Below are 22,098 nucleotides of genomic sequence, written 5' to 3'. Positions count from 1 at the left end.
CCCTTGTGGGTTGAATTGTAAGGGTCAAGTGCCCCTTTAGCATAGCGTCTGGCACACAGGACATGCTCAATACATGATAACTTAGATTATTTTCATTGTCTTATTTCTCCCTTATAAAATTACAGAGGTGACTGATCAACCCTTAGGCCTCTCATTAAATGAAATCAGGGCAGGCATAATGGACCAGGAAGTACAGTAGGAAAATGTGGCCCTGGGCATCAAAGGAATTGAATCTGCTTTGTCTTCTCTTGTCCTCCCCTTTTCCAATCAGTGTAGTTTATTATGCTTGACACCTGGTGTTTCCACCTCCCTCTCGATTTCTTCTTCGGTCCCACACTATGGGAGCCTCTGTGGCATGTGCTAGGGGGAGGCTCCAGAATGTTGTCAAGCCCTAAAGACGCTGCAGGAGGAAGGGGGGCTGGGGAGGGGAGGCTGAATATTGAAGATGCTGTTAGATATTAGGAGTGTTGAACAGACCTCTTGCAGTATAGTGATTTTTATTAACTAATTGCAAAGCTTAGCATAATCCCAGGAATGACGTTCTGCAGGTTGAATAGAATCAGCAGTTCTACCAACTAGTTAGATTAGCCCCAATGACACAATAAAATTCTTAGGTTTACAGAAAGTCTATAGATATTGAACCCTGGGCATTTGTCCAAAGAATAGAATAAATGGTGAAAGTGAATGGAATGCAAATGGTATTAGGTTGGGGTCTTAAGCGTCCCCCAAAGCCTCATGGTTGAAGGCTTGGCGCCCGACTGATAATGCAGTTGGGAGGTGGTGGAACCTTTAGTAGGTGGGGTCCAGGGGGAGGAAGTTAGGTCATTGAGGGTGTGCCCTTAAGGTGGTTATTGGCACCCCTGGCCCTCCTCCCTCCTTCCTGGCCACCATGAGATGAGCAGTCTCCTCCACCACAGGCTCCCCACCATGATTTTCTCCCTCGCCACAGGCTCAAAGTGATGGAATCAACAGACGATTATCTGAAACCAAAAGTCAAAATAAATCTTTCTTCCTTTTGTATTGTTTATCTCAGGTATTGTGTTACAGTGACAGAAAGCTGACTAACACAGATAGAGGAAGAGAGGCAAAGAGAGAGAGGAGAACAAAGAAAAACAGGAGGGAAGATGGGAAAGAGGAAGGGACAGAGAGGAAGAGAGAGAGAGAGAGAGAGAGAGAGAGAGAAAGAGAGAGAAGGAACATTGAGAAGAGAGAAGAGAAAAGAAAGTAAGTTCACTTAAGGTTTTCGAACTCCCTGAGGGTAAGAGCTGAACAGAACTGGGGAAGGCTGTTGTCACCCAAAGCCATTATAGGAAAGTGCCATCATTCAGAATCAAGTTAACACAACATCATCTTTTTTAGAAGATAATTCAAGAAAGATTTTCTTTTCCAGCCACTCAACAAGTATCCTTTGAAATGGGGTAACCACACTCCAGTCCTTACATAAAGTCCTGCCAAAGTGTTTCACAACTATCTTTTTGGAGCCAAGCAAATTATTTTTAACCAGTAGACACTGAGGACTGTCTGAAGCAGATCATCAAACAGAAGTCTGTGTTCTTCCACTGTTGATTCTAACGTCATAATTCAAAACAATTGAAATGTCTAAACATCAACAAAGAACACAGGAAGCTTTACAAAAGCCCAGTGTGGTCAGCTGGAAGAACTCTGAGTTTATATATCATTGAATGGAGACCCAGTGCTGTTGAGCAATGTCCCCAGAGACGCACAGCCAGTGGCCAGGTCGGGGTTGAACTGAACTCCTGCATCTGACTCCTGAGTCAGAAATCCTCCCCTCTACATCATGGTCTTTTCCTGAAAACTCTCCAAAGACCAACTTCCTCAGGATTATTTTGTTTTGAGTAGAGCCAAATCTTCAAAATAAAAGAGTTGTTGCTCTAATTGGTGGACTTGTGGGCTTTAAAAAGTAGATAGAAATATTTTGATCACCAATGTATCCTCCCTTGCACTTGAGATCAGCCCAAGAGGAGGGATGGTGGCCGTCTGTCCTGCAAAGACCAGCTGGGAGGGAGGAAAGAGAACTGGAGTGGCGTGTGGAATGCTGGGCATCCATGTGGCACCTCTTCACCCCTTTTCTCCACATAGAAATAGAAAAGAAGCCCTGGGGAATGTGTCCTCATGACATTGACCCTGGAGATAGGACTGGCTCTGCCATGGGAGATGTGACTTTGAAGCCACCTCCTTCCATGATTGCCTCTTGCTCAGACTTTCTGAGCTTCAGGCTCCTCATTATACAATATAGAAACCATCTAAATCAGGAGGTATGAAAATGTTTCAGCAGAATCATAGATGTGGTCACTTATTATAAATAATAATTCACTCCATGAATTTAAGTTATTAATAATAATAATAATGTAGTTAAAATAGTGCAGTTTTTAAAAAATTGAACACTCCTCTGACTCTTGCCACTTAGCCAGTTAGCAAACACCATGATAGAAATATTCAATGTGACCAAGTCAATACAAAGTAATAGTTAAGAGAGAGAATTTTGACATTTGACAAATCTGAGTTTTAATACTTGTTCTAGCCCGGCTGCCATAGTCCATTGGACAAGTTATGTACTCCTGCGAAGCCTAGTTTCATCGTGTGTGAAATGCAGATGATAAAACCACCCCTCTCTCTGGTTAGTGTGAGGACTGAGTGATCTCATGCATGCACAGCACTTAGTTCAAAGGCTGGCATGTACTTAACTCTGCCTTAAAAATGCTAACTAGTTTTCTTAGTAAAAGAAGTTAAGGCTCTTCTTCTCTAAAGAACTAAGAGATGGAATTTGGTCCCTTGGGCTGGAACGAGGGCAGGATGAAGTGCCTTTGAAAGAGATGTTTGAAGGCCAAACAGAGGTGGGACTGGAGACACTCAGGTACCCTGGCCTGGGCTCGCCCTTCCATTTGACAAAGCATGCTGTTCCTGTAGGTGTTGTGAAAGTCAGGACTGGAACACAAACCTCCCTGAATCCAATGCTCCTTCTAGAATCCCTCGCTGAACCTCAACACAGGGAAGGGGTTAGGGGTCCCTATTACAATATAATGGGGGAACTTCGTAAATGCAATTAGAAATATAAATTAGGCTGTATTCATATCATTTAATTGGATATATTCTTTAGCTGGAAGATTTGTTATGGGGTAATTTCAATTTAAATGGAAAGATATCCTTATTTTCTTAAATTGGTTATTGTTGCAGTATTCTAAGATGAAGCGTTTTTCAATGATGTACTGTAAATGAGCGCAACCCTAAGAGGGTGGGACGGGAATGCAGATGTGAAGCGTATAATCTGAATACTTTGTGCCAGGATATGAAAAGAATTTTTGAGAAATGATAGCAGATTGGCACCCTGTCATTTTCTGGTGTGCACACTTGTGTGTGTGTGTGTGTGTGTGTGTGTGAGAGAGAGAGAGAGAGAGAGAGAGAGAGAGAGAGAGAGGTGTACACGCACAACTTTTACTGCATAGAGAAAAGGTGCTGACATTTTGCTGCAAGAGTCTCAGAGCAATCGTAAGGGTGTTGTATGACCCCTGAAATGAAATCTGACCACCAGAGAGTCACCTGAGCCTCAGAATAAAGACAGACGTCCTCCCCCAGGCCCTGCACCTGAAGGTTCTTGCACCCTGCCCCCACTTCCCCCAGCTCTCCCTGTGGGCTTGCTCCCTCCAACCCAGCCCCCAGAGGACCTTCCTCTCCACCTTCCCCTCTCTTGGGTGCTTCTCCCTTTAGACATCGATGTGCACATCCAGTTGGGGTTCCCTGGGTTTGTCCATCCACTTAGAGCCCAGACAGCCAAGGAAAGTCTACTTCTTTTAAAAATCACCTGCATAATCCATTTTGCTTGCATGAAAGGTTATCATGCTTCCTACAGTTTACCTGATCACTTTTGATATTTATCATTTTAAATAGTCTTCATTGGCTTTTTAAAGATTTGTTAAGGGTTTCGGGGATGAGAAACAGAGGTCAGAAGTTAAAAGCCCCATCTCGCCCCATCTCATGGTGATCTCTCTTGGTGCTTTAAACTCTGATGTAAAGTGATGGAAAAATTTATTCCACCAGAATTTCCTTTGGGAAAGTCACTGTATGTGTTTGAAAAAAAAAATGAGGATTATGATTGAAAGGGAGACTACAGAGAGACAAACAAGTAACAAAAAAATGACTGATTTTCTAAACTGCTTTCAAAGGAAGTTGGGACCTGTTACTGTAGAATTCGCAGCTTTGATGAGCAATAATGAGAAATTTGGGAGTTCCGATGGGGGGCTGTTCCTGGTATGACACTATATTTTTTCCCAGAATAGAAGGGAAAGAGCCTCACTCTGTTTTTAAGAAGTCTCAGAGTGACAGGGAAGAGCCAGAGAAGCTGTCAGCAGAAAGATGAGCAGCAAGCCTCCAGCCAGCTCTGTGACCAAGAAGTGACACCAGTGTCCAGACAGGACTTTCGAGTCGTTTGCTGAGGAACCTGTGTTGTACCCCCTTCTATGTCTCTACTACCTGATGGGCACGCTGGTGCATTAGCCTGAAGGCCTCTGAGTTAGCTCAGGGGACAGAGACAGCATGTGCAGACAGAGGTCTGGGATATGGGGGAGTGTCACCTGGGTTACCCTTGAGCAATGCAGTGTAGGTATTCCATACGTGTGTGTAGGTGTGTGTGTGTGTGTGTAGGTGTCTGTGTGTGTGTGTGTGTCTGTGCATATGCATGTGTGTATGTATGTGTGCTTGTGTAGGTGTGTAAGTGTGTACGTGTGTGTGTGTGTGCATATGGTGGGGAGGCTCCTCTGGCCCCTAACTGGTCCATATAAAACTGTATCTACAAAGTCTAAGCCCAGGTCTCGGCCTCACGAGGGGGACAGATGGGGTCCAGAAACACAAGGAACCAAGATAAAGCTCTCATTCTTGTCCTGACTACAGCCCAGGTGAGCAGGCAGAGAAGGACCGAGTTTTCCTCTTTGCACTTGTGGCTTCTCCCTGACTGCAGACTGGCAAGTAGTCGCCTTTGCTCTTTCCTTACAATGTCCCAGGTTCCCTCTCACACAGGTGGCATGATTGGGCATCCGAGCTCACCCCTGCGGACTCCTATTGTCCCTTCTGTTGCCAGGCTGCCATTCGGGGGGAGCTTCTGTTTGATTTAATTGTCAGTTCAAAAAAATAAGCAGAAGTCGAAGAAGGAACTCTGATCAGATTTGGAGCCTGCGGAGATTGCCAGGGTCCCAGGGAAAGCTGGTGACACCTTGTAATAAAACATTTATTAGGATTGTGATTTTGCAAATGACAAATCAATTTGGAGCCGTGTTCCTTCGGCTGGATGGAGAAGCACAGCTGGGCTTCCCACCCATCACCGGCTGACATTTCCTTGAACCTCCCAGCTTCAGCCTTTCCATGTGCAGCAAATGTGTGACACAAATGTAGCAGAACCGACTGCTCCTGCAAGGCACAGACCGCCTCTGACAGGACCAGCACGGCAGCATGCGCCCTCCATAAATAAAGCATCAGCAGATTCGGGGAAACAGGAGGCGTAATTGAACAGAGAGGACAAGAGTCAGGTTTTGTAAGATCATCCCAAAGAGGATGCAGCTAATGGCTTCATCATTTCTTCCCAAATCGGGTTGAATGGCAGAGTAGGCAGCCCCAGGAAGCCTGGGGCCATGAGGGAAGGCCAGCAGGCAGGACTGCCAACAAGCCCAGGCTTTGTTGGGGAAATTCTTTTTAGAAGGCCTGGGGAGTGGATGGAGAGAGAAACAAAACACACACAAGAAAAGAAAATGGAGTGGCATTGTCTTCTGTTTCACAAAGAAATCCTAATGAAAAGCAGTTTTCCATAAGGCCTTAGACTCCAAGTCCCTGTGCGGAACTATGGCTTTATTCAAATGTGAAACACCTGCTGGGTACCCTACCTAGATGCCCTACCCAGAGAAGGGACTCAGTGAAGGTGTGTTGGCCTGATTTTACCTTTAACTTTATTAATTCTGTGTTCCTTCTTTCCTCCAAATCCTTGATTCCAAGTTTTAATATGGCATTGGCTTCACGAAATCCTAACACTTACTTAGAAGTGGACAGGCAAGCAGAAAAGAATCATGAATCAAAATAGTATAAATTGTAAATTTAAGACTTTTGCTTCTAGTCAAGATGGGAAGTTTACAAAACAGGACAAAATACATGCAATAATACTTTCAGTCACTTCTGATTTTGGACAGTGTGGGACAATGACTTCTGAGATACAGGACACAAAAAAGGGTGAGCCCCGGGATTGCCCAGCGTGGAGATGAGGGGGACCAGAGTTAGCTGGGCAGTCTTCCCGAGTTCAGGGTAGGGTGCAGGGAAGGTGGGAAAGGCTGAGGCTGGAGTTTGCCCTGAGAGAGGACAGCTGCATACACAGAGCTCCAGAGAGTTCCAAAGGGGCCTCCAGTCTGCACCAGACACTGTCACACATGCATGTGATGAGGCTACCCAATGGCAGGAAAAACCAGCCCAAAGATGGCTGTGAGCAATTATTTAATCTCATATGGGCCCAGCAAAGGTCTGAGAAGCAGAGGGGAAAATGTCATAATGCACACTGTACCTAGAAAGGTTTTCTCATGGTATTGCCTCAACAGTGAGAAAACTTTCAAATGAGGTCTCCTTGACCCAGCCAACAAAGCTTCAAAACAAGCTACACACAGAGCACACGATTGTCAAGTAATTAAATGGCATTCCACACAAAACTCAACACAGAATATCCAGCACCTCACAAGGTAAAATTCATAGTGTAATTATTTGTAATAGCCAAAAAGAGGGGAAAAAAAGAGAAATATCCATCCACAGGTAAGTGAAGTGATATATAAGTTGTAGAATATCCACACAGTGGATTACTACCCAGCAATAAAAAAGAACCAACTATGGGCACGTGCAACAACATGGATACATCTCAAAATAATCATGCCGAGCGAAAGAAGCCAGGTCACAGACAAGCAAAACCACATACTTTATTATCCAATTTACAAAAAAAAAAAATTATTGAATATGCAAATGAATTCTTATTGAAAGAAATCAGATCATTGGTTGCTTGGGGATGCTATTGTCAGGAGGGCCAGGAGGAAACCAAGGCCTTGAGGAAACACTTGGGAGATTTGGGTTATGTTCATTATATTGATTGTGCTGGTGATTTTACAGACACACATATGTCAAATCCCATCAAAATGGATAGTTTGAATACCCACAGTTTATTGGATGTCAAATAGATCTCAATAATGCTTTTTTTTTTTTTTTTTTGGTGCTAGGGATTGAACCCAGGGGTGCTCAACTACTAAGCCACATCCACAGCCCTTTTTATTTTTTTATTTTGAGACAGAGTCTCACTAAGTTGCTTAGGGCCTCACTACATTGCTGAGGCTGGCTTTGAACTTGCCATTTTCCTGCCTCATCCTCCCAAGCTGACACTACATCCAGCCAATAATGCTTTTTTTTTCTTTTCTTTTTATTAGTTGCTCGTGACAATACAATGATCTCGACATATCATACATTCGAATCAAATGGGGTTTAATTTCTCATTTTTCTAAGTGTACAGGTTGCAGAATCACATTGGTTATACGACCACGTATATACACACAGCAATACTATGTCTATTTTATTCTGCTGCCTATGCCCCCTTCCCCTCCCCTCCCCTCCCATCACCTCTCTCTACTCAATCTAATGTGACACACTTCTTTTTTTTTTCTCACAACATCATACATGTATTTTGTATAAGGATGAGGGTCTCCTTCCATCTTCCGTGCAACTTCCCTTCTCCCTCTCATTCCCTCCCACCTCTCTTCCCTATTTAGTGGTAGTCTTCTTCTCATGCTCTTCCTCCCTATCCCATTTTGAGTCACCCCCCTTATATCAGAGAAGACATTCGGCATTTGTTTTTTAGGGATTGGCTAACTTCACTTAGCATAATCTGCTCTAATGCCATCCATTTGCCTGCAAATGCCATGATCTTGTTATTTTTTATTGCTGAGTAATATTCCATTGTGTATAATGCCACGTTTTTTAAATCCATTCATCTATTGAAGGGCATCTAGGTTGGTTCCACAGTCTAGCTATTGTGAATTGTGCTGTTATAAACATTGATGGGGCTGTGTCCCTTTAGTATGCTCTTTTTAGGTCTTTGGGGTACAGACGAGAAGGGGAATAGCTCGTTCAAATGGTGGTTCCATTCCCAGCTTTCCAAGGAATCTCCATACTGCTTTCCAAATAATGCTTTTTATAAAAGTAAATTTATCTCCTAAAGTGTTTAACTGGAAAAAAACAACTTACATCTTTATGATGAAACCTCTAAGTTTTCATTTTCTGGTTTTTACTGTGAACTCGGGAGGTTGAACAGTTCTCGTTTTTCTCGTTTGTCTAATGAAGGGTACCCATTTCAAGAGGTGAGTGAGCTGGTTCAAGGTCAGGTGGCCAAGCAGTGGCAGAGCCAAAGTTTCAGTCCAGGTCTTCTGACCCCGGAGCCATCGCACAGCTGCTCTGCTTAGCCACCAGTCTCACAGGGACACTGGAGTTGGCCTGTTGGAGATTCTGTTTTCATCAGCTGGAATCTAACCAATACATCTCCAAGATGATTGTGCTTTAACCGGCTACTAGATTTGGAATCAAATAAAATTTAGAAAAGCTTAGGTCGGAGGTTGAGGCTGGAGGATTGCAAGTTCAAAATCGATTTCAGCAACTTGGTGAGGCCCTTTTTACTGTGAGACAGGTTCTTGCTTAGGGCTGAGGATGTGGCTCCGTGGTTAATCTCCCCTGGGTTCAATTCTCAGATGGAGGAGGAGGAGGAGGGGGGGGGGAGGAGGAGGAGGAGGAGGAGCTGCTTAGATTGGAAGACCAGGACCATTTTTTTTTGTACTGGGGATTGAACTCAGGGGCACTTAACCACAGAGCCACATCCCCAGCCCTTTTTTTGTATTTCTAAGAAATGAAGTAGTAAGTATAAACTGTTACCAAAATCATTGCTTTTATTTTCAATTTTCTATCTTCTACCATTATTTTCAAAAATTTTTGCTCCTTCTATGTATGATCCATCAAATTCTGCTTGCAATTACGTTTTTCTCCTCTCCAGGCAAACTGGACCACTCACCCATCTCTGTTGGCCCCTCCTGGCTTCTGGCCTCAGCCCTGCATCCCCCAAATGTTCTCTCTGCCAGGGTTCACCCAGCACTACCACATCCCACTTCATGCACACCTCCCTCAAACTCCATTTCACATCTTCTCTGATGACTTCACAAGCCCTGTTTAGCTCTTCCTCTACCTTCTCACGCTATTTGATGTGTGTCTTAGTCGGCTTTACGTTGCTATAACAGAATACATAGACTAAGTAACTTATAAAGAAAAAAAACTTTATTTCTCAGGGTTCTGGAGACTGGAAAGTCCAACATCAAGCTGCTGGCATCTGAAGACCTTTGGGCTACATTTTTCTGTGTGGAATGGGCACACAAGAGAGCCCAGATAAGAGACTGAAAGCGCAGGAGGGGGCTGCTTGCATCACAAACCCACTCTCGTGATAACTGACCTCTCCAATGATAAGGACGAGTCCATGCCCACAGGCAGGCCTCATGACTGATCAATCACCTCTCATTAGGCCCCGCCTCCCAACGCTGCTGCACTGGGGATGATGTTGTCAACTCAAGAACTTTGGGGGCACCTTCCCACGCAGCAACGTGCAGGATTCCTTCTCGCCTGTTGGCTGCCACGTGGTCCTGTTGTCATGTCAAAACCTGTCTCCTTCCTTCACTGAGCTCAGCTGGTTAGTTCAAATGGTGTCATCGAGAATTACACACATCATTGCATGTGGCACACTCGGGTCAGGGGACAAGCAAGGGCCACATTGAGTTCATAAGTCACAGTGGCCCCTGGGACACTGGACAAGCAGGCAAGTATGGGGTGCTGACGGGATAGCCACCATCAGTGGAGCCAGACAGTAAGCAGTGGCTCGGGGTGGTCCACGGGGCCACCTGGTGGTCCTCTGCTGCCCTCCAGGCTGTGGGTGGATAACTGGTGCAACTCCAAACAGAGAAGGGGTGACTGCAGTTGGGGTCACAGCCCCGGGCAGGCCACCAGGCAAACGGCAGGGGTAACTGAGAATGGGAAGCCTGTAGAATGGAGGGGGGGAGTCTGCAATGGCTTGGTTGTGGCTTGCCCCCCACGGGTTCACGTGTTGGAAATGTGACCCTTAAAATGATGATGGGAGGTAACAGGAAGCTTGAACGGGCAGGGCCCAGTGGGAAAGTCCTTAGGTCACTGGGAGAGCTGCCTTCAGAAGGACGCAAGCAGCTGTCATGAGACCCCTGAGCTCGCATGAGAGTGAACTGTTACAACAGCAAGCCTGGACCCCTGGCTGCTCCCTGGCAATGAGAACTCTCACTGTCTCACACACTCCCACCATGATGCCATCAGGTCCTCACCAGAGGCGGAACCAACAGGACTGTCCAGACTTCAAATTTCAGCCTCCAAACCCCTTTGAGCTAAATAAACATTTTCTCTTTATAAAGTGAGCCTGCCTCAGGTATTTCATTACAGTAACAAAAAAAAAATGGAGTAATACAGAGAAGAACACCAAATGTGGCCTGTTGCAAGCCATCCATGGGCTGCGTGTGGGCCACCACGAATAATAGCTTAGTGAATAGGAACATCTGGGAACCTCCAGTGGACATTTCCTCTGTTTAAGACTGCCCAGGGACATTGTGAATTCTTTTTCCACTCTGCCATGTCCCACACAGCATCTGAGATGGGTGTGCCCTGGCCAGGATGCCAATCGACCTGCTGACTGTAAGATATCAAGAAGCAAGACTCTGCCCTTGAACCCTTATCTCTGCCTTTGATTGGACCCACTTAAATAAACCCCTGGGCCATCTTCTTTTGTCTAATTCCAGCTCCCCGTGGACTAAACCTACCAGGGGCTCCGTTGCTGGGAAGAGGGAGCCACCTCCAATGGTGACTCTGGCTTGAGGACGCCTCATGGCCTTCTTGAACTTTCACCAGACCTTTCCCAGATTTTTCACCCAAATCCTTTCCCTCCATCCCTCTGTCCTTCGGGGGCGGGGGGGGGGGAATCTGACCCTTGCCATGGTCTGCCAGCTCCCAGCCTCCTCCATCCATCCTCCCCCAGACTCCTCCATCCATCCTCCCCCAGCCTCCCCTAGCCTCCCCCAGCCTCCCCCAGCCTCCCCCAGCCTCCCCCAGCCTCCCCTAGCCTCTCCCAGCCTCCCCCAGCCTCCCCCAGCCTCCCCCAGCCTCCCCTAGCCTCCCCCAGCCTCCCCCAGCCTCCCCCAGCCTCCCTTAGCCTCCCCCAGCCTCCCCTAGCCTCTCCCAACCTCCCCCAGCATCCCCCAGCCTCCTCCCCATTTTTCTCACAAGTGTTTCCCCTAATACCACACATGTAATCCCACTTTGGAATATGATTCTGGAGGTTTCAGACAAATAGAAGTCTGTTTACATCTCTGGTGGTAGTTTTCTATATTTTCTTCTCCTGTTTTCATCAAATGTACTAGTCTTTTTAGCCCACCTTTGGCTTTGCTAAATCTTCTTAGTGATCCATTTGTTTCTGTTTTGTGACTCCTACTCTTTTACTTTTTAGTTCCTTTCTGATCCTCTTGGGGTTTCCTTCTCTGTTCTCTTTCTATCTTCTCAAAATGGATGCCTGATTCATTGCATTTTATGCTTCCTTCACAATATATCTGTTTCAGACAATAGATGTCCTTTTAAGTATCACTTCAACTGTACATCATGAATATTAATGATTTTCTCTCTTGTTTAACTCAAACTATTTTCTAATTGTTGTTACAATTTCTTATTTGCCCTGGATTGTTTAAAAACAAAAGGAGATTTTTTTTTTGGGGGGGGGGTATTCTCTTATAATTGATTGTTAACATAATTAAATTATATTCATAGAATATGCTTGTCTTGTTTCAGTCCTTTGCAAATTTGAGGACTGGCTTTGTGGCCCAGTACATGGTCAAGTTTTGTGAATGTCCTTGCATACTTGAAAATAGTTTATCTAACCTTTATTTTATCTTATACTTGTTGGATTTAGTGCTTTACACACACATGTATATGTATATGTATGTGTGTGTGTGTAAAGCACTAAATCCAACAAGTGTCTCTGTGTTGGGAAACTTTGAGCTCTTGTAGTTATTTGGAAACATTCCATTGTTGTGGAGTATTGTTACTCTATTGTTACTCTGTTGGGCTGTTGAACACTAGAGGTAATTCCTCTGGGGTTTTGGTACCTGTTATCTATCCTCACTCCCACCTCCCCTTCCTGGTCTCTGGTGAACACTGTTCTGTTCCCTTCTTTAATGAGATCAACTCTTTTAGTTTCCACAAGTGAGAACACAGTGGTATTTTTCTTTCTGTGCCTGTCTTCTTTCACTTAGCATGATGTCCTCCAGTTCCATCTGCATTGCCACAAATAAAGGGATTTCATTCTTTTCTGTAGCTAAAAAAATTATGAATTTAATTAGAATTATAAATGATAAAGATATATATGTAAAGCACTTGACTATATATATATATATATATATATAGTCAAGATATTATATTCCTTGTGTCATGTTCAGGTCTTCTATCTCATTATCAGGTTTTCTCCTGCTCATCATCTCCTGTGGTAAGATGTAGACTTAGTTAGGTCGACCTATTAAAACATGATTACAATTGTGTTGTAAAAATTGCAAAAGATGCATAAAAGTTTTCAGTTGTTGGATTTTCCTAGTTAACTGACACTTTCATTAATTACAAGTCCTTTCCAAGATGGTCCATGTTGTCACCCATAACAGAATTGCCTTCTTTTTAAAGTCAGAATACCACATTCTTTTATTCAATCACCTGTTAACCAACACTTACTTAGGTTGATTCCATAACTTGGCCATCGTAAATAACAATAAACATGCATGTGCAAACATCTTACCTTAATAATTTCAAATCTTTTGAATAAATACCTAGAAGTGGGACTGCTGGATTATATGATAATTCTATTTTTAGTGTTTTGAGGAATTTCCAATAAGTCAGGGGCAGAAAGACAAATACTGCATGTTGTCTTGTATATGGAATCTAAATCAATAAACTCATAAAAGTGGAGAGCAGGATGGGGGTCATTGGGCGGAGAAGGATGGGGTTCTAGTCAGGCACCGTACCTCAGTTACACAGGAAGAGTGTAACTTTTTTGTTGCTGTTTGAGATCTGCTGAACAGCAAGGCAGTAGAGTTCATAATTATGTGCTGTACATTTCAAAAGTGTTGAGTAAATTCTGAGTGAGAATCTTCAAAATAGTAACTGTTTGAGATGATGGGCATATCAATTAGTTTGATTTAATCACTCTATATCACATTTTTAAATCATAACATACTTTCTATTTCATAAATATGTGCAATTATAATTTGTTAATTTATAATAAAATTTTTAAAAATTCAAGGATAAAAGAGAAGCCCCCATCTTTACCATTTTTTAAGGCTTTTTGGCCCTAAGCCCTCTTCTGCCTATAATTAAGATTTAATCTAGCTAGTATTTTAATGTTTTTTCCACATTATTATTTTCCATCTTTCTGTATCCTGTAAGCTCTAGGTGATTGTTAAAAATAAGTAGCTTATAATTGTTGTCTGTTAGTAATTTTTCTCTAAAATTCATTGTTCTTTCATTGGAACATTTACCTCATTAAAATCAATTACAATCGATGTTTAATTGGATTTGTTTCTACCATCTTGTTTCTTCTTTATTTATTTGTCTATCCTGGAAGTTAAGAGTGACATTTCCTTTCTAAAAAATGAACCAGTTGATTCACTTATTTTTTTAAAACGACAACCAACTCTACACAGGCACTGTCATTGATCCTTAGGAAAAGATTGAAAAAGACCCCTGTTCTTGGGAATCTCGTGTGTGTGTGTGTGTGTGTGTGTGTGTGTGTCTCAAATAAGAAACAATAGACACTATAAATCAAGCATATACTAGAAGACAGTGAATGTTAGGGAAAAGAAAACTGGAGCAGATGAATGAGGCTGGGAGTGCAGAATGGAGGGGTAGAGAGGTACCTGCATCTACATGGGGAGGGTCTCAGAGAAGGCAGATAATGGAAAGCCAATATTGAGGGCAGATATCAAAAGAAGAGCATTAAGTCCCCTGAAACTTCCAGGGCAATGCTCTGACGCAGCAGAATTACCAAGAACACCCTTGGAGAGTATGGGAGATAGAGCCAGAGCAGGGACAGGAGTCGGGCAGGCCAGGGCAAGAGACGGGTAGAGATTCCTATCAGGACCAGGTATGTTCACTCTGTGTGAAGTGGGAGGCCACTTTGAAAAGGAAGCTGATATGATCTGACTTCACATTTTAAAACAAAGTATACATATATATAATTACATATATATATTACATATATATTATATATATATGTAATTCTTTTTTAACTATAGAAAAGAATTAAATTCTGATTTTATGGAACTGGAGGACATCATGCTAAGTGAAATAAGACAGACACAGAAAGACAAACTGTGTTCTCACTTTTAGATCACTAAAAGAGTTGATCTTATTAAAGAAGGGAACAGAACGATGGTCACCAGAGACCAGGTGGGAGTGAGGATAGAAAGAGGGTGGGTAACAGGTACCAAAACCCGGGAGGATTTACCTCTAGTGTTCAGTAGCTCAATCGAGTAACAAGACTCCACAACAGTTTAAAGTTTCAAAATAACTACAAGAGTCCCAAGTTTCCCAACACATAGTTAAAAGTTTAAGGAGATGTAAATATTAGTTACCCTGATTTGATCTTTACACATTATGTACCTGTGTCAAATTATCAGACCATACCCCAGAAATATGTGCCCATATTATGTGTCCATTAAAAAGAAAATTGAAAAATATTTTCCAAAAGGATCACCCCGGATGCTTAAGGAGACAAGAGTCTCAGGGCCAATGGAGAAATGGGGAGAGAGTCAGAAGCCAGCTGCAGTGATCCAGGTGAGACGTGATGGCAGCCCAGAGGAGGCGAGAGCAGGGCACAGTGAGAAGAAGTCCAGAAAGGAGCTGTGATTCAAATCTGAAGTGTCCCCCAAAGGCCTGTTTTAAAAAGCTTGTGTCAATAGCCTTTGACACTATTGGGAGTGAGGGGCCTCCTTGAAGGAAGTTAGGTCACTGGGGGTGTGCTCTTGAAGGGGACATTGGGGACATGGAGGTGAGTAGCCCGCATGAGGTGAGGAACTCCCTCCCCCACTCAGCACTGCCATGATGTACTCTGCTGCCACAGACTCAAAGGCAACAAGCCCAAGAGACCATGGACTGAGACCTCTGAGGCTGAGCCAAAATAAAACTTCCCTCTTTTTAAGTTGTTGATGACATGTATTTTGTCACAGTGGTGGAAAGCTGACGAACACAAAAGAGTGTTAGGATGCTTCCTGATGGATGGAGAAAGGTGTTTGGATTGAGCAACTGGAAGGAAGGAGTCACAATCAGACGAGATGGGAAACCCCACTAGAATGGGGGTCAGTATTGATTTGTTTGTTGGTGCTGGTTTTCTGATGGGAGAGAGCAAATGAGAAACAAAGACAATTGCTTTTTGTTTGTTCAGTTGTTTTGTGGTGCTGGGGATTAGACGCAGGGCCTTTCACATGCTAGACAAGTGCTCTACCAGGGAGCCGCTTCCCCTAGCCAAGGACATGGTAATTTCAAATGGCCTAATAGAAATCCAAGAGGAGATGTAAAGTTAGTCATTGAATATATGAAGTTTAGAACAGAGGTCTGAAGTCTGAAATTGTGAAGTCTCTGGCATATCAGTACCATACAGTGGCTACCCCAGAAATTTGAACGTGGATATTTAACTTAACCAAGTGTAAAGTTAATCCCATGGTTTTATGGGTAGTGCCCCCAAGATCCATGTGTTAAAGATTGGTTCCAGGGTGGCACTACTGGGAGGTGGTAAAACAATTTTAAGAGGTAGACCTTGGGCTGGGGATGTGGCTCAAGCGGTAGAGCGCTCGCCTGGCATGCATGCGGCCTGGGTTGGATCCTCAGCACCACATATAAACAGAGATGTTGTGTCTGCCGAAAACTAAAAAATAAATATTAAAAAAATTATCTCTCTCTGTATCTCTCTCTCTTAAAAAAAAAAAAAAAAAAGAGGTAGACCTTAAGGTCCTTTGGTCATTGGGAGGGGTGTGCCCTCAAAGGGGATTATAGAACTCCCTTCTCCCCTTTTCTTCTGTGCGCCCTGTCTTGTGTGAGTGGTTTTACTCTGCCATCACTCCCTGCATTAGGCTTTGCTAGAAGTTCAAAGCCAGGGGGTCCTCTGATCTTCAACTGGCAACTTCAAAAACAACCACAAGCCAAAATAAACTTTTTCTCTTTACGAGTAAATTATCTCAAGTATTTTGTTTTAGCGATGGGAAACTGTCTAATAAAATATATTTACAATTTTTCTAAATATACAAAAAAATGTGGAATGCTATAACTTTGATTATTTTCCTTTTGTAGTACATTCTCTTCTTCCTTGTTTTTTGTTTAATCCTCCAGGATTTATTGATATGATTTTGTATAGACAGAACTTGCATGGATTTATCATGCATCAGCATTTATTCTTGCATTTCAGTTTCACATTTGGTGGGGGGGGAGGGTCATGTTCCTTTTCATGAAATGCATCCTTCAGAATCTCTTTAAAGTGTGGTGGCTGAAATTGACTTGAAAATGGTTTTTATTTTACATTCATTTCTGGGAGATATTGTTTTGCTAAGAAATACACTTCTAGGTTGACATCTGTTTTCTCTAAGGACTTTGAAAATAAATCCTATTTCTCTGTCCTGGGTCTCCTGATATTGCAGTGAGAAATCAGATCTCCACCTAAATGTCATTCAATTGTTGTTTGTCTGAGTTTTTCTGACTAGCTTTTGAAAGATTTCTTTGTCTCACTGTGATATAACTAAATGTGGATATTTCTTTTCTTTTAATTGTGCTTAGAAATCGTTAGGTTTAGTTAATCTATGAATTGAAGGCTTTGGGACACAGCTATTGTCTCTTCAAATGTCACCCTTGGTCCCTTGGTGTATTAGACCTTTCCTCTCCAGCCTGTGCCTTTCCTAACCACTGGTCTCAGGTGCTGAACTCTAGATAACTTTTTCACAATCAACTTTTATTTTGCTAATTCTCTCTTCAGTTATGTGTAAACTGCTGCTAAACCTATCAGCTGTTTCAATGTATCAATCATTACACACACCTCCTTTATACATTTTATTTCACTTTAAAACCTGGTGGGCTTTTACTATTTTAAGCCCTATTGTTATTTCTTTAAATTCTATTAAGCATTCTTATTTTATATTCTATATCTGATCATTCCAGTACCTGCTATCTTTGTGGGTCTGATGCTACTATTTTTGTTGGATTTTTTTTTTCTCTTCAGTACTGGGAATTGAATCCAGGAGTGATCTATTACTGAGCTACAACCTCAGACCTTTTCATTTCTTATTTTGAGGGAGGGTCTTGTCAAGTTGCCCAGGCTGACCTCGACTTTACAATCCTCCTGCGTCAGCCTCTCAAGCAGTTGGGATCATAGGCATGTGCCCTTGGACCTGGTCTTTTTGATCACAGCTCCTTGATTCTTGTGTGTTTTGTGACTTTTAACACTGAGTTAATATTTCTTGGAGTTTTATGGGAGGGAATTTGTTGAAGCTTCAAATGAAAAGTCCATGTCTCGGAGATAACTTTGACCTGCCTTTGCCAGTTAGCTCAGGGCACCACCAACTCTGGGTGACCATAAATCACACTGTGGTTTGAGAAAGTTTGGGGCCCCCAAGTTGGAGTGAACAAATCTGCCTGAGACCACCTGGCAGTGATAAATTTCCCAGGAAGCTTTATTGCCTACTCTAGCCCAACCATTTAAACCAGGCAATTAGCTTTGCAGTCAGATGGGGAAAGGGATCAGTATCCCGAGTCCACCTTAAAACCAAGTTGAGTAGCCATTTGAGGTTTCAGCTTAACACTGGGGATGGAGGGGTCTCCTCCTTGAACCAGTCATGAAAACCAAAGACCAAGGCTCAGGGTTTGCAAATGCACTCTGCTAAACCTGCTTTCTATTTATTTTCTTTTCCAGGTTCTACTTTCACTTCGTGCTGGTTTACCAACACATTATCCTTTTGTAGCCCAGCGTATTTCGTTTATATAAATGGAAGAATTGATCAAAGCATCTAGTACTCAGACTGTTGGAATCGCACATCCTCCACGGCCTTTTCATCTTGATCATAATAATGATCATGTTATGTAATATAGACTCATTTACAGGGATTGAAAAGTTGGCACTTTTTTGAAAATCTGCTGCCTCTTCTTGTCCCCATAGTTCAGTTTTTTAAAGCATATGTAGGGAGGAAAGAAAATAACCCAGAATCAAAGAACCTAGGTTATCCACGAAATCCAGAAGGTGAAATGGAAAAAAAAAAGGAGATAGTTGGGATTCATCCTTGAGCCAGAAATGGGGAGATTTTCACAGAAAATCTCCCACAGACTTTTCTGGCCAGGATGAGTATGTTCTAAAAGAATTGGTTAGGATAGATATTCCCAAATAACAACCGCTAGATTCAGGATTACAAATTTGGATCTCATTTTAAAAATTATACACATTAAGATGTATTTTTTCCTTGGATCCATCAGATTCGGTTAATGAAAACTAATTGCTTTGAAATTCATTTTTCTAGGTGTTCACATAAGAAATTCTGTATCTAACTAACCCTGGCTCATTAGATTTGTATTTCTGCTTGCAAATTCAAATCACTTTGAATGATTCACTTTCTGGTTCAAAGCTCGGTCTTCTCTTTGATCTTTTTATTGAATGTAAAAATAAAGGTGGGTTAATACTAAATGTTAACCAAGTCTCTATGGTGTGCACTTTTAAATTTTACTTTGGTGGCAGGTCATCTAAACATCATTCATGTTAAGTGAATGCAATTAGATTATGATGAATACCATTAATATATGTTCAACTACTATTAGAGTCTGAAGATGTATTTCTTCTCTGTCAGGCCTTTTTCAGAACATTATCAAATCTTTATTGATTTGCCTTTCCTAAGCAATTTGTGACTTCAGGTAGTTTGGGCTTTTGGGTAATCTTTTGGTTTGATTTTTATTCTTCTGGAATGTTTTTCTCTTGTCTTATGTTAACTCAGAATTATGCAGAATAATTTCCCAGTTAGATGAGTGAAGCAATTAGAACAGATAAATTAACAGTAAATAGTTCAGAGCGGGAGAAAGTTTTGAAAGAAAGATATGTATTTCTGTCTTAGCATTTTATCATTTCTCCTAAATGTATCAGTTGGCAGTTACTTCATCACATTTATTAATTTCTCATGAAATCCAGTCAAAATATTTTGGTCTTACCAGTACTATACCAATATCTGGTAGTTTAAACATGAAATCTTGTGGATATGTTTTCATAAATTAAGTGAATGTACTGGGGTAATTAAACTCACTTTTATCTATGGGTATTTTTTAAAAATTAAGACTAAATGTTATGATATGATAAGATCAGTCACAAAGATATAGTGATATATTGCTTCAGTTCTTTCTAATTGATCGTTATAAAGGTACTTGTAAAATCTGCCATAAGATGAGGTCGCACAGGGTTCCTCAGTTAGCTAGGATGAGCACTTAGTACCTGTCTTGTGCCACCAGGGGGCGATGTTGGTCCTTCATTGCTGGATAAGCCAGCAATGGCCTCCACGGACTTTATAAAACTGCTTTCTGATTAGGAGCGGCTCATTATCACTTCACGCTTGACACAGCTATGAAAGAACTCTCTAATCACTCTGAGAGGCCGTAAAGAAGCTAGTAAAAAGAAGTTGATAAACTTGATCAGATACCTTGAAAACTTCTGAAGAGGGTTCAGCTGCCTGGAGGCTCATCATCAAATCCTAACAACTACTCTAATACAGAAAGGAGAATTATAAAAATTCCATAGGAGACACACATTTCATTAAAGATAAAAGGGAGCGTAGGTTAAGAAGTACATGATGAATGGCCCCCAAACTGCTTATTAAAGAACAAACGACCATGAAAATGTCAATCAACTAGGTCTTTTATTTATTTATTTATTTTTTTTTTTAACTTTTTTCCCCCTTTTTTTTTAATCCAATTCAAAGTACCTGGTTATACCTATCCCTCTTCAGCCTCAGGGTACAAAAAAGTTTGTACTAACTCTGAGATAGGAAGGTTGGTTAGCTGGATAAACCCATTGTGGAACTGTAGAATCTTGGCTCCATTGGAAGTCTTCCCTCTAGAAGAATCTCTGAGAGTCCAGGCCACCTCTCCAGTTTGGGGTAAAGCTTCCTTCTATTATGAATCTACCTTTTACTAGGGTCCATGTGCGACAGAGTGCAGGGAGACAACACCCAGCATGAGGAAAGGAAGTGATCCCCACGGGGTCCCTCCAGCTCTGGGAAACCTGTCATGGACACTATTTTTGAGGTGTATCCAATCTCAAGGGCCCTGCTGTTTCTTCTGATAGTTCAATTTTTACCAACCTCCTCTCACCTCAGATTGCTTATGGATTGGTTTGGCAAACTGTGCAGTTAGTCACATAGTTGGAAGTGGGAGGACCAATATTCTCTCACTCCGTCTCCCCTGAGCTCCTGTGAAACCAAAAAATCCCTAACACCCACGAGGGCCAGTCGGGAGGAGGTAGAAGGAGGCTCACATGCCGGAGGACAAACCAAAGAAGACAGTGGCTGCTGGAGGGGAACAATCTGGATTCTAGGCCAAGACTGCAGAGTAGACTCCCCCGGCTGGGAGAACCGCAGGGTGGGGGACTGTCACACTTACAACTGTGTCCCTTAAATAGTGAGGGAGGCTTAGCCAGTGGGAAATGGCATCAGGTCAGCTGAACCCAAAGAGTGGTTCAGCAGCAGCAAATGGCAGCAGAGTGGACAATAACCAGGTGGACAGTTGCCACTGCTGAGACACCATTGTGGGCCCCTAGGGCCATCAGAGACATCCTGGGTGCAGAGCCCAGCTGAGTCAAGTCGCTCCTTGATTCCACTCCCATGAGGGCACAGGGAGCTCCCCTAATCCAGATGCCACCCTAGGGTGAGGAAGGAACTGTGCTGTGGAATGCTGAAGAAGGGAGGGCTGTCCTATAAGGAGCCTGAAAGAGCACTCCTTAGAGGTGTAACTGTCCCTTCCACTGGGGGATGGGAAGCTAGGTTTGCCACCTCCTACACAAGTGGCCCAGGGCAGCAAATGGAACCCAGGATGACCTGGAGCTGACCCCCATTTCTCCTGCCACATGTGCAACAACATCATGTACACCAGGCCCTGGAATGTCACTCCTGGGACATGGCATGATCATCAGTCCCTAAAGATACTTCCCCCATTGTCCGTTTCACTTATTGTTTCCACCTCTCTTTCTCTTTTCCTTCTGTATTATCAAACGCTGCCCCACCCCTGACGTCATCACCTGAACCATCTGCTGATAAGCAGACAAAGCCTGTGTTGGCTCTTACTTTAAGTGGGAGGAATCAGGGTGGGAGCCAAAGCCAAGATACTTACTGAGATTGTGAAATCTGGATTAAGGTGGATCTTCCCATTGAAAGGGTGTCTGTGAAGACTGAGCAAGGACAAGGATGTCATCGTTTAGGATTGCTGCACCTAGCAAGGCAGCCCTATCGAAGTACGGTTATAACCTTGATGTTTTCTATTGAACAACCATTGGGTCTTTCAGGAATATTCTGGGAAGACAAAGTTATAGATGTTCCTCAGTTTTTGATGGGGGTCACATTCTGAAAAAAACAATCACAAATTGAAAATATTATTAAGTAAAAAAAAATACATAACACACCCAACCTGCCACTCATCCTAGCTTAGCCACACAGCGCACCTTGATGGCCAGGCTGACAGGGAGCTGTGGCTGCTGCTGCTGCTGCCCAGCATCCAGAGAGGATCAGATCATATATCACTGCCTGGGAAAGGATCAAATGCAAATAAGCCAAACTCAGAGGCCAAGGGTTGAATGTTTTCTCTCATATGTGGAAGCTAGAAAGGAAAAAGAGAAAGATAGGGGAAGGTAGGGGAATTTCAGGATCAGTAGAGTGGTGGAAAAGGACCAGAGGGAGGGAGAAAGAAAAGGAAGTAGGAGGGAATGAT

General features: G+C 42.8%; 1 long non-coding RNA gene across 2 annotated transcripts in view; it reads left to right on the top strand.

Annotated features, from left to right (window-relative positions):
* LOC144249984 (uncharacterized) overlaps positions 1–18,801 on the top strand; it is a 31,302-nt gene extending 12,501 nt beyond the window's left edge. Inside the window, exon 3 of one of the 2 annotated variants that reach the window (XR_013342356.1) lies at positions 18,062–18,801. This is a non-coding gene — a long non-coding RNA (uncharacterized LOC144249984). Of the gene's footprint in view, positions 1–9,353; positions 10,690–18,061 lie in introns of those variants that run through there. The other variant, XR_013342355.1, reaches the window with a different exon arrangement.
* Positions 18,802–22,098: the final 3,297 nt, after the last annotated feature.

Source organism: Urocitellus parryii, chromosome 13 (genome assembly GCF_045843805.1).
Source record: "Urocitellus parryii isolate mUroPar1 chromosome 13, mUroPar1.hap1, whole genome shotgun sequence".
NCBI lineage: Eukaryota > Metazoa > Chordata > Mammalia > Rodentia > Sciuridae > Urocitellus > Urocitellus parryii.
This window is presented reverse-complemented; position numbering and strand designations above follow the sequence as displayed.